Here is a 13867-nt window from a genome sequence, read left to right on the forward strand (position 1 = left end):
TGCAGTAATTCAACGGCTGTGGAATTCTTACACAGGAGCTACAATGTCATGAGCTATCTGCCCCGCTAGCCTACAGTAGTCAATGACACAAACTTTGCATTCCTAGGTGACCCTAATCCACCAGATGAACCACAGGGACTGATTTAAACATTGGCAGAGTGTGTACTCCATCCCGACCATGACGAAGTAGCCGTTCCACCAACCTGAAGGCCTTCCTGCCTCATTTAGATTTGGGCGGAGCTTGAGTGTACAGATGGCAGAGACCACTGTCTCCCCCACCTATAAACACCTCCGATCGCCCCATGGAAAAAGGGCCGTCGGAGGTTTGGACGGGTGTCTGCCTGTGTCTGCTGCCCTATTCAGATTGGCCGGACACACAGCCAGTTTTCACTGCCCATCACTGCCATGAAAAAGGTTGCGGTAAGAGGCAGTGAAAACTTTTAAGTGACCCCCACGCCTTGGGAAAATGCTGCTACCATCGCGAGGGCGTTATTGTTCAATCATTTTCAAAAGAAAATCCTGCTTTGGGGTTTCTAAATACAGTGGTCAGAGTATCCTTACCATGGCGGGAATAAAGTACTCCGCCATGGCGACGGTAATTATTCCGTCCGACAATAATTAAAAGTAAATATATAATTAAATTAGCCTCATAGTATTTTACGCGTCTGGTAGGAAGTGAGATAAGCAGACTGAGTCACTTCTACTCAATTTAATATCCAACTTCGCATCATTTCACACAAAAAAAACAGAGAAAAAGCCAGTAGGACCCTTGAAACACAGACCCTTTTTGAACCATCAAAATCTGTCTCCCCTTTATAGCAAATTACTTATTTAAACGATGACCAACTTTCAGCACCGAGGACAGCGCAGGACGCTCCTTCCTTAACATTGGCCCAGTACCCTATAGTCTATGAGAGCTGTGGTAAAAAAAAAAATACACAGAACGAATAACACGCCGCTACTCTGTGGACTGTGAGACCTTATACCCCGCCCTTCTGCATTGCCTACATAGCCGCTCCCAGTCCTGCAGGTGCAGACCGCTGCTGCGGCTGCAGAGAGCATGTGCTAAAGAGATGCTGCAGAGAGAACCTCTGACTGCCAAGCACACAGGAGCCCCTGAAGTTCCCTTGTCAGACTGAGACGCCACGAGGTGAGCACCACGCACTGCTCTGGAAAGTGAAGAACTGTGCTGCTTGCGTGTCGACTGTCTACGAACCACGGGCGACTCATTACTAAATGTGGCCACTCCATCTCTCTTAGTGCTCGGTATTTCTCGATGGTACACTGGGCACCGCTTGATGCAGAGACAAGGAGCTGGCAAAGGAGCGCTAGGCGCAGACCTGGCGAAAGACGGCAAAGTTTTCTTCTGTAGCGCCAAGTACATCAGGGAGCCGTGGTCGGGGGGTGACACTTGCTTCCGTAAGTCATTCTTATGCCCTTATCAGGTTTTACATTTTTAGAAGAGGTGTTTTTTTCTTTTTCAAAATGTATTCGAGCACTCGTTTATAAGCGTCCGTCCTTTTGTGTGTGTTTATTTCGGATGTTGGGCGTTTTTTGTGAAATGTGAGATCGGCGTTGAATGAATCAATGAATGAAAATAGTTTGTATAGCATGCAGTTATCCAAAGGGCATCCTAGCACTTTAGTCGAGAGTTCAAGTTATTAACTCTCTCACCGAAGAGCGGAAACAATGTAATGATTTTTGGGGCCACAGTGTCTTCTAATTCAATCCCTTGTGATGCCTAACAAGACTAGATTATATACTAAACTTTCAGAAACGAGGCATGCACAACAGCTAAAAGCCCACATTGCCCTGCATCCTCTAGCCAAGCAGTACCAAAAGAAAGGCTTTAGCAAGCATTGATAAAGTTATTTATTTTTGCACATTTATCTTTTCTTCCCTTGCAACAAAATTTTATGGGAAATTTGGTTTGCAACTAGCCTGTGCCTTCATTGCAAGATAGACACGATGAGGGTGACACGGTGTATTCTTAGTGGGCTAGTGTATAATTCTAAAATAAGACATATGCGCATAGCTCTTGAAATTATAGCTTTAATTTCAAGAGCTTCACAATCACAGTTAAAGCCCTCTTCACAACTGCCATTCTGACCAGAAGGGTGAACATCAAATAACTACGGGAGGTTTCTCCCCATTCCATTGGATAAAATCTGATAATTAATTTTCTCTGTATTATCTTCCCCTATCTTATTCCTCCACTTCTTCAATCTGTGTTCTGTACACCTCTCTGGCGAGACAGTGACCTCTCACTCCGCAAAGTATGAGGAAAAGGTAGAATGCGCGTAACAAAAGGACAGAGAGGTAAGGAGAATGCTACAGTGATAGAAAGTGGAGAGAAAAGTGAGGTAGAGCTGGATATGAGGCAGAGACAGATATGTGAGGTAGGGAGAGTTGTAAGGTAAAGAGAGGTAGCCAGAGGAAATACACGGAGACAGAAAGAGTAAGAGGTAGATGAGGAGGGTCGGCCATGGTTTTAGAGTGAGACACAGAGAACTGCAGGTAGAGACTGGGAAGTGAGGGGCTGTGCATAGGGTCCGGGTACACAGAGATCTGTGGTAGAAAGAGAGGTGAGCAGAAGAGATGCAGAGAGAGGCTTGGTTAGAGGGGCAGGGAGGTGAGGCGCTGAGAAGGATACAGAGATGCAAGGTAGCGAGAGAGAGGGTGCTGAGGAAGAGAGCGGAGCAAAGTAGAAGAAAGGTAGAGAAAAATAGGTCAGATAAAGAGTAGGAAAGCGGAGAGAAAGTAGTGAAAGGTAGAAAGTGAAAATGAGGCGTAGAGAAAAACAATGTGGATTAAAGAGAGAAGGTTGATGAAGAGAAAGTGAGGTTTGGTTGATACACAGAGAGAATGATGAGGTAAAGAGAGGCAGAGATAGAGGTGAGATGAGATGAGGAGATGTATAAGAAAGAATTGGGTAATGAGGTGAGGCAGAGAGGGTAAATAGATGAACAGGGATAGAAGGTGGTACACGGAGAGATGAGAGCAAGTGAGAGACAGAAATTGTTATGATAAAGAAACACGTTCTGGGTATGGAAATGAGGAATCAAAAAATGTGTAAATTAGGGACACTAGTCAGGTATGAGGAACAGGGGGATGAGATAGTGAACAAATACGCAAATTGAGAGGTCAGAGAGAGAGAGAGGTGAGGTAGTGAGATTTTAGGTGGTGAGTGATGTAAGGTAGAAAGTAAAATGATGTAGAGAGAGGTGAGGTAAAAAGAGGTGAGAGAGACTGGTAGAGAAAGGTTAGGTATAGGAAGAGGAAGAGCCGATATAACAACAGACATGAGATTGAGATTAAGTAGATGGAGAAGGGATGCAGGGAGGTGAAATTTAAAGAACACTGGGGTACAAAAAAAGGATAGGTTTAGAAAGAGAATGGTTGAAGTAGAGAGAGAGGTAGAAACGTAGAGAGAAGCAGAGAGTAGAAAAGCTAGAGGTGGGGTTGGAATAAGGAGGTAGAGACAGATGAGATATAGAGGTGTATTGAAAGAGATGAAGTAAGGTGGAGAGAGTAGAAATACAGAAAGAGAGTATGGACCAATAAATGCAGAAATTGGCTAACAGAGTTGGTGGCGTGTTCTGGAGTGGAAATTAGCAACAGCCCATTGGACTTTACACTGGCTCACCTATCCACAGGAATACTGGGACGTAGAAGATGTCTGATGGACATTGAATCTCCAACAGGATGTTTCCTTATAATCTGCTTAAGTGGCCGACCTTCTCCCGCATGATATGGCCCACACTATAGGCTGAAACCCTTGTCCTTCATGGGGAGACCTTCGCAGATGACAATATGCTGCAGTTTCCTTTACACTGTTTTAAACTAGTGTTGCTTGATTTCTCTTTACTTACTTTTATTCACTCAAGGTCTACTTTAGAACTTTATGGATGGGCTACTTCATTACAAATGTGACAGATAGCCCCTCCAGCTTATTACAAGTACGATAGAATATAATGAACTTGTAATAAGGCAGATGGGGTATTCATCATGTTTATGCCAAGCTCTAAATCAGTCCCTCAGTTCCTTAGAACTATAACATTATTTTTAGTTAATAGTTGTAAACATTTTGTGACTCTTTCTCCCTGGTATGACTGCTATATTTCTTTAACTTGCAGGACCTAACTTTAATTCCCATCAGGGCCAAATCAGCCTTCCATGATCTACACCGCAGAACATGACCGGTTGCTTGCATTAATGCAAAACAAGAGCTGCATATAACGTATTTATCATCTCATTATGCTTTTAATTTGAAGCACATTTAATCGATGTTCAGATGTGTAAGTATCTGATTTTGTATACTTACAACTCTCTGAATGGGGATGTTATGTAGTGATTTTGTTTACTTACAGCTTTCGAAATGGAGTTGACGTTTACTGCGATCAACAAAGGATGAGGAGTAGGTTACAACAAGCAAACATAGTCTGTTGTGGTGTGCATTATTGCCAGGGCCAATGTGGGACTAAATCTTAGAAGAGCCCATTTCAGAATTCCATCAATCACAGCTTCGTAAGTACTACATGCTTACTTTTTCAGGCGAGATAATCAAATACTCTTTGCAAGCAAAATAGGTGGATTGAGCGCAGCGTAAGGAATGAGATGCTAGAATTTAAATATTTTTTTTCCAATTGGTTTCTGTCCTACAGCAGTGTTTATTGCCATAGTAGTTTACTATGCCAAGTTCCATTTTGTGGACCTTTGAGTGCAGACTAAACTTCTCAATATTTTTCCTATATGTGCCCTCAGGCAGTACTTTGTGTTTCCATCCTTTGAGCCAATCAGCTGTTCTTGCTAAAGCAACGGACAAGTACCTAGTAGCATGATCTCACATGCAAATAATGTTGTTTTTTTCTACAACTTTGCAATATTTATAAACCCTGTCTCATGAGCTACGAAAGTTTGTCTTAAAATTGAAGACTGTTGTCTCTACTTTTTATTTTCAATGTAACCTTCCGAGACATCCTCTTCATACCTGAGCACAGCCAGTTTGCCTGAATCCCTATGATTGTATTTCTGCAAATTGCGCACACCTGATCTCAAAGATCAGAGCCTCTCCTTTAAAAGTCATACCCCGCAACCTAACAATACCTAATCTCCTCTAGCTCATCTATTAATATTGAAAATCACTGACATGAATTGCATGAATTCACTTACCCCCACTGACTAAAGGTCACACCTAACTCCAATTAGTTTACTGTACCACATCGAAACTGGAGTGAAAGACTTAAATGGTTTCCTTAAGGGCCCAATAATCACTGAAAAAACACTAACCTTGTGCTCTTAAGCAGTGTACTGCCTGGCGTAAAGGATTTCAACCTCTCATCAGGGGAGTTAAGCACTATATAAACATTATTATGTACAAGATATAACCATCCTGACAAACACTAATATTGGTACAGGCACACCCAGAGATCTGGTAGTCGATTGTAGCTCATGCAGACTGCATAACAATATCATTAGTCTGCTTGACACTCTCACACTTACATAAGTCAAAGCTGCTGTAGATCATATCCATCACCCAGAACTGCACGGGCTACACAACTCTAAACCACAGAATCACCAACTGAACAGGTATTGAATCACTGAAGAGATCTGCCACATGCTGCTGGCCAACTGAGGACTTAATTTAGTCCACCACTGCCAGCACCAACAAGCTACATACTATGACCACTTCTTGACATCTCACAATGACAGTCAGAGACAGCATGATATTACCAAAGTCCATTCCAGTAGACCTCTCTACCATGTCCTCCTACAACCTATGCCTGCCAGGACCATATACTTTAACCAAAATATATCAGAATGGACAACTCAGCCTAGTAACCAGCCAAGTGGACTATGCACATTAGAAATACCAGAAACTGTTCTGCAAAGCTGCTCAAAAGGGCCAGTTTACTGAAAATCATTAATTGAATGCCTGTCTCTCACACTTCTTTATCTGTGACACTGCTAAGTGCTTTGCCCCATTAGACGATAACTACACCTTGGTGGTCATCAAGCACAACATCAAAACGCTTCCCACAAAGGATCAAAACAAAGACAAGACACTTCCAACCACACTTTATATGGTGTAGCAAGCTACCTATATAAGCAATCTCTTCCACACCTCGCATAGGGGTAATAAGCACTGTATAACTATTGCAGTACAATACAATAAGAGGGTGAGGGAATAGCTAGCAGTAAATGTCTGGTTGTCAAAGAGGGGAGATTACAGGGCTGATGCTGAGGTGAAAGGTGATGTTAACAGTTCATATCAAAGAGACAGTAAAGGACTGGACAGAGGTATAGCGGTACAGAGCCAGGAGGAATAAGAGCAGAACAAGCAGTGGCAATGCCAATAGGTCATGCCTAGGTCTATGGCAGAGCTATTGGCTTTGCCAATGTCTTTTTGCCATGGTGTAAAGCTGTGTCAGCATTGCACCCAGTGAACTTGAGCACCTGGGCTATATGTTTCATCAACACTATGGGCAGAGTACTCAATTCTGGGTCACTGACTTGCGTAACAATAATATCAATAATAATACCTTCTCTTAAATACTGCCATACCACATTTTGTACCATTCCTTAACACTATAATGACAAGTGTTACTATTACACAATTTAATTATAGCCTGTGTAGCCACTTTAGAAAAAGGAACAGCTGAGCTGGCACTCGTGAGCTCTAAGTCACATAATATGATTATTGTAACACAAATAGCCATCTTGCGGCACACTCCCTATATGTGACTATATAAGAGCTTCATATTTGTGGGGTATATGCAAAAGTAGCTCATCCACTTCAGGTTTTTTTCCTATGCATATTTAGGCTTCTACTCCTGCATTTATAATGGAGTAAAAGGGACTGGAAGTACTAGAATGGAAAGGTAAAACAAACAGAAGTAGATGAGAGTCTCAAGCATGAAGCAAGAAATCTTAAGAGGTCTGCATTATTGTTGTGCACAACATGTATGCAGCTTTTTAAGAAAAAATAATTTGTACATCATCTGTTGAGTGGAGAAGCAGAGGTTGACAAATCCATCTTGTTTACTACTTGTTGTTAAGTGGGAGTAGCACAGCCAAGTCTCCGTGCTTTCTTATGCTGATATTTGTATTACCTGGTAAAAATTTCAAAAAGCAAACTAAGGAAATGCCTCCTTGGCATGGTTACCACTTGACTTTTTGCCTTTTGTTGACGCCAGTTATGAATGAAAGTGTGCTGGGACCCTGCTAACCAGGCCCCGGCACCAGTGTTCTTTCCCTAAACTTTACCTTTGTTCCCACAATTGGCACAGCCCTGGCACCCAGATAAGTCCCTTGTAAATGGTACCCCTAGTGCCAAGGGCCCTGATGCCAGGGAAGGTCTCTAAGGGCTGCATCATGTCTTATGCCACCCTGGGGACCCCTCACTCAGCATATGCACACTGCCTCACAGCTTGTATGTGCTGGTGGGGAGAAAATGACTAAGTCGACATGGCACTCCCCTCAGAGTGCCACGCCCACCTCACACTGCCTGTGGCATAGGTAAGTCACCCCTCTAGCAGGCCTTACAGCCCTAAGGCAGGGTGCACTATACCACAGGTGAGGGCATATGTGTAAGAGCACTATGCCCCTACAGTGTCTAAGCAAAACCTTAGACATTGTAAGTTCAGGGTAGCCATGAAGAGTATATGGTCTGGGAGTTTGTCAAACACGAACTCCACAGTTCCATAATGGCTACACTGAAAACTGGGAAGTTTGGTATAAAACTTCTCAGCACAATAAATGCACACTGATGCCAGTGTGGGATTTATTGTAAAATGCACCCAGAGAGCATCTTAAAGATGCCCCCTGAATACCAGTCTGACTCCTAGTGCTAGGCTGAGCAGTTTCTGCCAGCCTGCCACAACCAGACAAGTTTCTGGCCACATGGGGAGAGTGCCTTTGTCACTCTGTGGCCACGAACAAAGCCTGTACTGGGTGGAGGTGCTTCTCCCCTCCCCCTGCAGGAACAGTAACACCCCAGGGCATCCCAGCTGTGGAGACCCTCGCCCCTCTGGCCACTGCCCCCACTTTTGGCGGCAAGGCTGGAGGAGATAATTAGAAAAACAAGGAGGAGCCACTCACCAGTCAGGACAGCCCCTAAGGTGTCCTGAGCTGAGGTGACCCCTACCTTTATAAATCCTCCATCTTGAGATTGGAGGATTCCCCCAATAGGATTAGGGATGTGCCCTCCACCCCTCAGGGAGAAGGCACAAAGAGGGTGTAGCCACCCTTCAGGACAGTAGCTATTGGCTACTGCCCTCCTGACCTAAAACACACCCCTAAATCTAGTATTTAGGGGCACCCCAGAACCCAGGAAATCAGATTCCTGCAACAGCGGCACTGTTCAAAATCAGCAACAACTTTGCAACTTTTAAAGAACTCACTCTTCCTGCTGGAAGCGTGAGACTTCACACTCTGCACCCGACTCCCCTGGCTCGAGCTCCAGAGAACGAACACTACAGGGAGGACTCCCAGGTAACTGCGACCTCATGAGTAGCCCGAGACAACCCCCGTGGACTCCCACAGCGACGCATGCAGAGAGAATCCAAAGGCTCCCCATGACCACGACTGCATATAACAAGAAACCCGACGCCTGGACCAAGCACTGAACCTGCAGCTCCCAGGACCAGAAGGAACCGAACTCTAGTGCAGGAGTGGCCATCAGGCGACCCTCTGCCTAGCCCAGTCAGTGGTTGTCCCGAGAAGCCCCCCTGTGCCCTGCCTGAACCGCTAGAGTGACCCCCGGATCCCTCCATTGATTCCTATTCAAAACCCAACGCCTGCTTTGCACACTGCACCCGGCCGCCCCTGTGCAGCTGAGGGTGTGTTTTGTGTGCCTACTTTTGCTCTACAAAACCCCTCTGGTCTGCCCGCGGAAGACGCAGATACTTACCTGTTGGCAGACTGGAACTGGAGCACCCCTGTTCTTCCTAGGCGCCTATGTGTTTTGGGCCCTCCGTTGACCTCTGCATCTGACCGGCCCTGTGTTGCTGGTGCGGTGACTTTGGAGTTGCCTTGAACCCCCAACGGTGGGCTGCCTATGCCCAGGAACTTGATCTTGTAAGTGCTTTACTTACCTGAAAAACTAACCAATACTTACCTCCCCCAGGAACTGCTGATTTTTGCAATGTCCACTTTTAAAATAGCTTATTGCCATTTTAACTAAAACTGTGTATGTTACTGCTCTAATTCAAAGTTCCTTACTTACCTGTGTGGGAGTACCTTTCATTTATGTATTTACTTCAAATCTTAAATCTTGTGGTTCCAAAATAAATTAAGAAAATATATTTTTCTATATAAAAACTATTGGCCTGGAGTTATCTTTGAGTGTGTGTTCTTCATTTATTGCCTGTGTGTGTACAACAACTGCTTAACACTTCCCTCTGATAAGCCTATTGCTCGACCACACTACCACAAAATAGAGCATTAGAATTATCAAATTTTGCCACTATCCTACCTCTAGTGGGAACCCTTGGACTATGTGCACACTATCTCTTACTTTGAGATAGTGTATAAAGAGCCAACTTCCTACACAAACCAATTGGTACTTGCATATAAGGAAGAAAAGAGGTCCGCCCCCCACAACTCTTCAATTTTAACACTTCACTTTATGTGAAAGAGTAATAATGAATTCCTTCTGTTAGTACTGTGACTTGGCTGTAAACAGGTGTCTATGCTAAAGGGAGTTTAACCATATTACGACAGCCACACCTTTGTCTCAAGGCCCAGCAGCCCATGATGGGAAGCAAAGTGGCACACTACCATGTAACTTCACAAGTCATCAAAGAGTTTAAATGATAAGTGAATGCATTTTATAATATAACGTCTAAAAAGGATAAAAGAAACCCAATGGAAAAGTGAAGAAATTGTGTGTGACGATACTCATAAAGCAATGAGGGCCAAAAGCTACAATATATCCAGTGCTTGAGATAGCTAAGGGGAAAAACGTTTGAGTTGTGTAAGTAGGCTAATAAGCACCCTATGCATAGAGTACATAACAAAAACACCCCAAAGTGAGTAAATAGCTCATCCACTCTGGAATTTTTGTTATCATTATGGGATGTATAGTTCTGGTTTTACAATGGAACATAGAAGACTACAAGTCCCAGAGTGGAAACAAAAACCAAAATGTAGCCTGTGTGAACTACTCATGATTGGACGCAGAAAAGATGATAGCTTTTTAACCCACAAAGCTGTTGTCCTGTCACTAATAAATCAATTTAGAACAGCCCTATTACTCACTTTCTACTACAATATCATGAAAATGGGTTTCAGGCAGTCTACTATGAGAAAGAAGTGCTTATGCAGATGGACAGCAGTTGAGGAACAACACAACGCAATAATAAAGCACATAACTCAATTTCAATAACACAATACTATAACACAAGAGTAATCCAGCTCAGCACACATACAACAAAAAATACAAAATACAGCAAAACACCTAAATGACACATCACACCACTAAAAGGTCAGCTTTAAGGTAGTGCGACCTGTGAGCACACACCTGGCGGTGACCTTGGGAAGTGCTGTGTTAACAAATAACTTATGTGTTTGAAAGTGCCTTCTGCGAAATTTGCTTGTGGGTCCTGCAGATTTCAAGCAGCCATGAAAATGGCAAGATAACTATGGTGAGTATTGTTCCTGCTGGGGAGAGACGGAGTTTTGTGACAGTTTTGACTCATCACAAAATAGCACAGAGGATTAATATGTCTGCTGCAAAGAATATGTACCGTGCAGATCATAGAACTGCATTGTATTTGAATAGCTCAGTGGGTTACTGCTTTTGTCACAGAGGTCCCTTTTTTACTTGCTATTCATAAGTTATAATTCTCATATAAGTCAGTGATCTATACATTGTCATCATAAAGCTGCGTGCAAATTGGATGGCATAGATTAGAACATGATGGTTTTCCCACAGTCTTTCATTACCCTAATGTTGCTAAAAAGGGAAAGTGTGGGAGGAAATACATTGTTATTAGTAAAGCCAACTCCAACCACTGAGATACATTTTAAATTCTGAATTTGCGCTTCTCCTGACCAAACATTCTTGAAACATACTGGCTAACAGTATCCGTGACAGGTGACTCCTACGCCTTGTAATCCTCATCGTTTTAAGTAACATTTCCTAAAGACAGATTTATACACATGATTAATTGGCTCTGTGTAATGTGAATGTGATGTAAAGTGCTCCGACACTCTAAGCTGATATTAGTAGCACTATACAACAAATGAAATGCATGTGAGAGAGGGGCTATGGAGAGATGAGGGGCACTGTTGGATGGTGGTAGGGAGGTATTCTGTGGAAAAGCAGGTAACAGGAGTGGAGGGGGAGGTTGGCAAAAAAGATTACTGCACTGGGCACCAAGAGTGATAAAGTGGGCCCTGCACCACTGCTACAGTACAACCACAAAATCCCAATACAGGGAACCTGAAAGTATAAGACTGCATTGTAGGAACTGCATAGAGGAGCACAACCTCAGCTGGAAAGTCATGACAGTTAAAGGATCTCCATCAGCCCTGACAAGTTTCCCAGTTCCATGTGTGATGTACTGCTCCAGTCTCGGTATTTTCTTTGAATTCTGGGTTTTGTAGTATTGTTTACTTCATCATAAAACAGGGCTACAAGTTCCTGAATTCAAAGAAAAAATCCAGCCTGGATCAACAAATCACTCGTGGATCTGGGAAACCTGGTAGGCATGATGCAAGGTGAAAACTGGGACAGAAGAACTACAGATGCAACCTGACCAAAAGTGCAGGGAAGTGTGGAGGGGAAAACAAATTAAAGACAAATGTAATAGTTAATAGCTCTTGCACTTACTAATCAGTTCTGAATTAAAGTGCGTTCTAATCTTTGCCTCCTTCTTCTTAAGACGATGGGAGAAGGGAGTTGGCATTGGCTTTAGAAGGGCTGGGAGGCAGTGTGAAAAACCATTCCCTGAGCTCCACGCGTGGAACATGGGTGGCTTGGAGGCACTCTTGATATGATGCCACCTTTCAACTTCCCATTCATCACACAAAATAGACCACAGTGAGTGCTTACACTAGGTAAAAGTTAAACGATAGTCGTCTTTCAAACATGCAAAACGGTAAATTTCGAATAAAAAGTGTACATTTAAACATTTCAAAATACAGAAAAAAGTCAAATGACATACATTCCAGCATTATTGAACAAGCATTGCGTTCTGTTGCTTACGCCTTAAGAAAAAGTTCAACGAACCCAGCTGATTCAATTCCCAGAATCTTCAGTCAGGTCGAGACAAGTTGAACATGTCTAAAAGTCAAGATAAAACGTGCTATGACGCAGCAAATGTTCACCGCATAATAGCGCTTTTTGACTTGAAACCCAGCTGCACACCAATAAAAAAACAATGTTTTAAGACATGTTGTGGATGTCTGAAAGTCAAGAAAAAAAGCGCTATGGTGTGGCAACCTTTGACCGCTTGATAGCACTTTGTTTTGTGATGTTGCACAGCTGCTAGAAAAAAGCAGGTGAGGCAAGTAAGGGAGCACCAGAGCCGAAGACGTGGTTGTGGAGGAAGGGAGAACAAATAGTACCTCAATCACAGTGCGAGTAGTAGACGAGCACTAATTAAGTGGAATCAATCTGTACTTTGTCCATGTGCCAGAGAAGAAACAGGAAGTGACGCCTGGGCTGCACTATCAAATTAGGAGGTAGCAAAGAAGAGTGACGTGCAGCTAAACGAATGGTAAGCGACAGGCAGGCTCCCAAGCCCTTATATGTAAACAATAGTGTCTCGCAAGCGAGCCGCCTGCGCTAGCGCGTGCTCTCGCAGACTCGGCCCTTAATATAAGCAGAACTGGGGTAGAGGTTAAAAGCCGCAACCGTATATAGATGGGATTGAGGAACTGGATTGGAAGAACACAAGGATAAGGTAGACCTAATGGGGAGTATCCTTGTATAAGTGTTTCTTATTAAAACGAAATGTATATTTTCCCACATCTTGCCGCTACTTCTTGATGTAGTATCACTGCCTCAATGATATATCTACTCAGTTGCTTGTTTGATATATCTGCTCATGTCTCAATGTTTGTGCCGCTTTCTAAAATTGCTCAGGGAGACAAGCTAAACAATAAACATGAGATGGTATGCCGCGTGTGAATGATTGCTGAGGTACAGAAGTGTTAGAGACGAGCGCGCAGGCCAGAGTTAGCTGCGGTCTGGGCAGGGTGGTGCTCTCTGCTGAAAAGTGCCGAATAAACGTTGCTCTGAAGCAAGAGATGATCTGCATTTAAAGTTTCTCTTTTGTATTATATTCATTTAGTGATTTTCCTTTAGATTATGCTCAAAATTGCTGCCCTCCCTGTGGAGAGGAAGAGAACAAGGTCTTCTAGCTTATGAATGGCTCTGAATAATAAGGTCTCTTTCCCCAGAAGGAACAGGAAGAAGGCATTAAACACCCACTTCTTCAAATGCTCAGATTTCCAGTTTGTTCCTGATATTAAGGGTCTTCTCTTCAACGATAACCTCTGGCCTAAATTCTCCACAGTGACAGCATCCCCTATAGTAGACCTCGGCACTGGATTTGTAGAATGGAAATGTGTTTGTTTTGTAACACCGGAACTGGAATAACACAACAGAAAACAAGAACATACAGTCTTTTTCCTGTGAATAAAGCAAAGCTGTTAGCAGAGCTGATTGGATTATAACTTCTTGAAAGACAGACACTAGGTTTAAGAGAAGGGTGTATGCAAGTATTTAGTATATGGGGTGCCACCTGCTGTACATTATAAGGCTATTGAAAGTCACAGATGAGTTCCATGACCATATAGAGGAACGAGCCAAAGGGTGATATTTTTTATAAGGTTAGGGAGTTACAAGGTGGCTTGC

General features: G+C 43.3%; 1 protein-coding gene across 1 annotated transcript in view; it reads left to right on the plus strand.

The window, feature by feature from the left end:
- Positions 1 to 1032: 1032 nt before the first annotated feature.
- The window catches only part of LOC138283226 (gonadotropin-releasing hormone II receptor-like), a 216523-nt gene continuing 203688 nt past the window's right edge, over positions 1033 to 13867 (plus strand). The window contains exon 1 of the mRNA XM_069221265.1: positions 1033 to 1419. The gene's annotated coding sequence lies outside the window, so the exon portion shown is untranslated. The remainder of the gene's footprint in view (positions 1420 to 13867) is intronic.

The sequence above is a fragment of the Pleurodeles waltl genome, chromosome 3_1 (genome assembly GCF_031143425.1).
Source record: "Pleurodeles waltl isolate 20211129_DDA chromosome 3_1, aPleWal1.hap1.20221129, whole genome shotgun sequence".
NCBI classification, from domain to species: Eukaryota; Metazoa; Chordata; class Amphibia; order Caudata; family Salamandridae; genus Pleurodeles; species Pleurodeles waltl.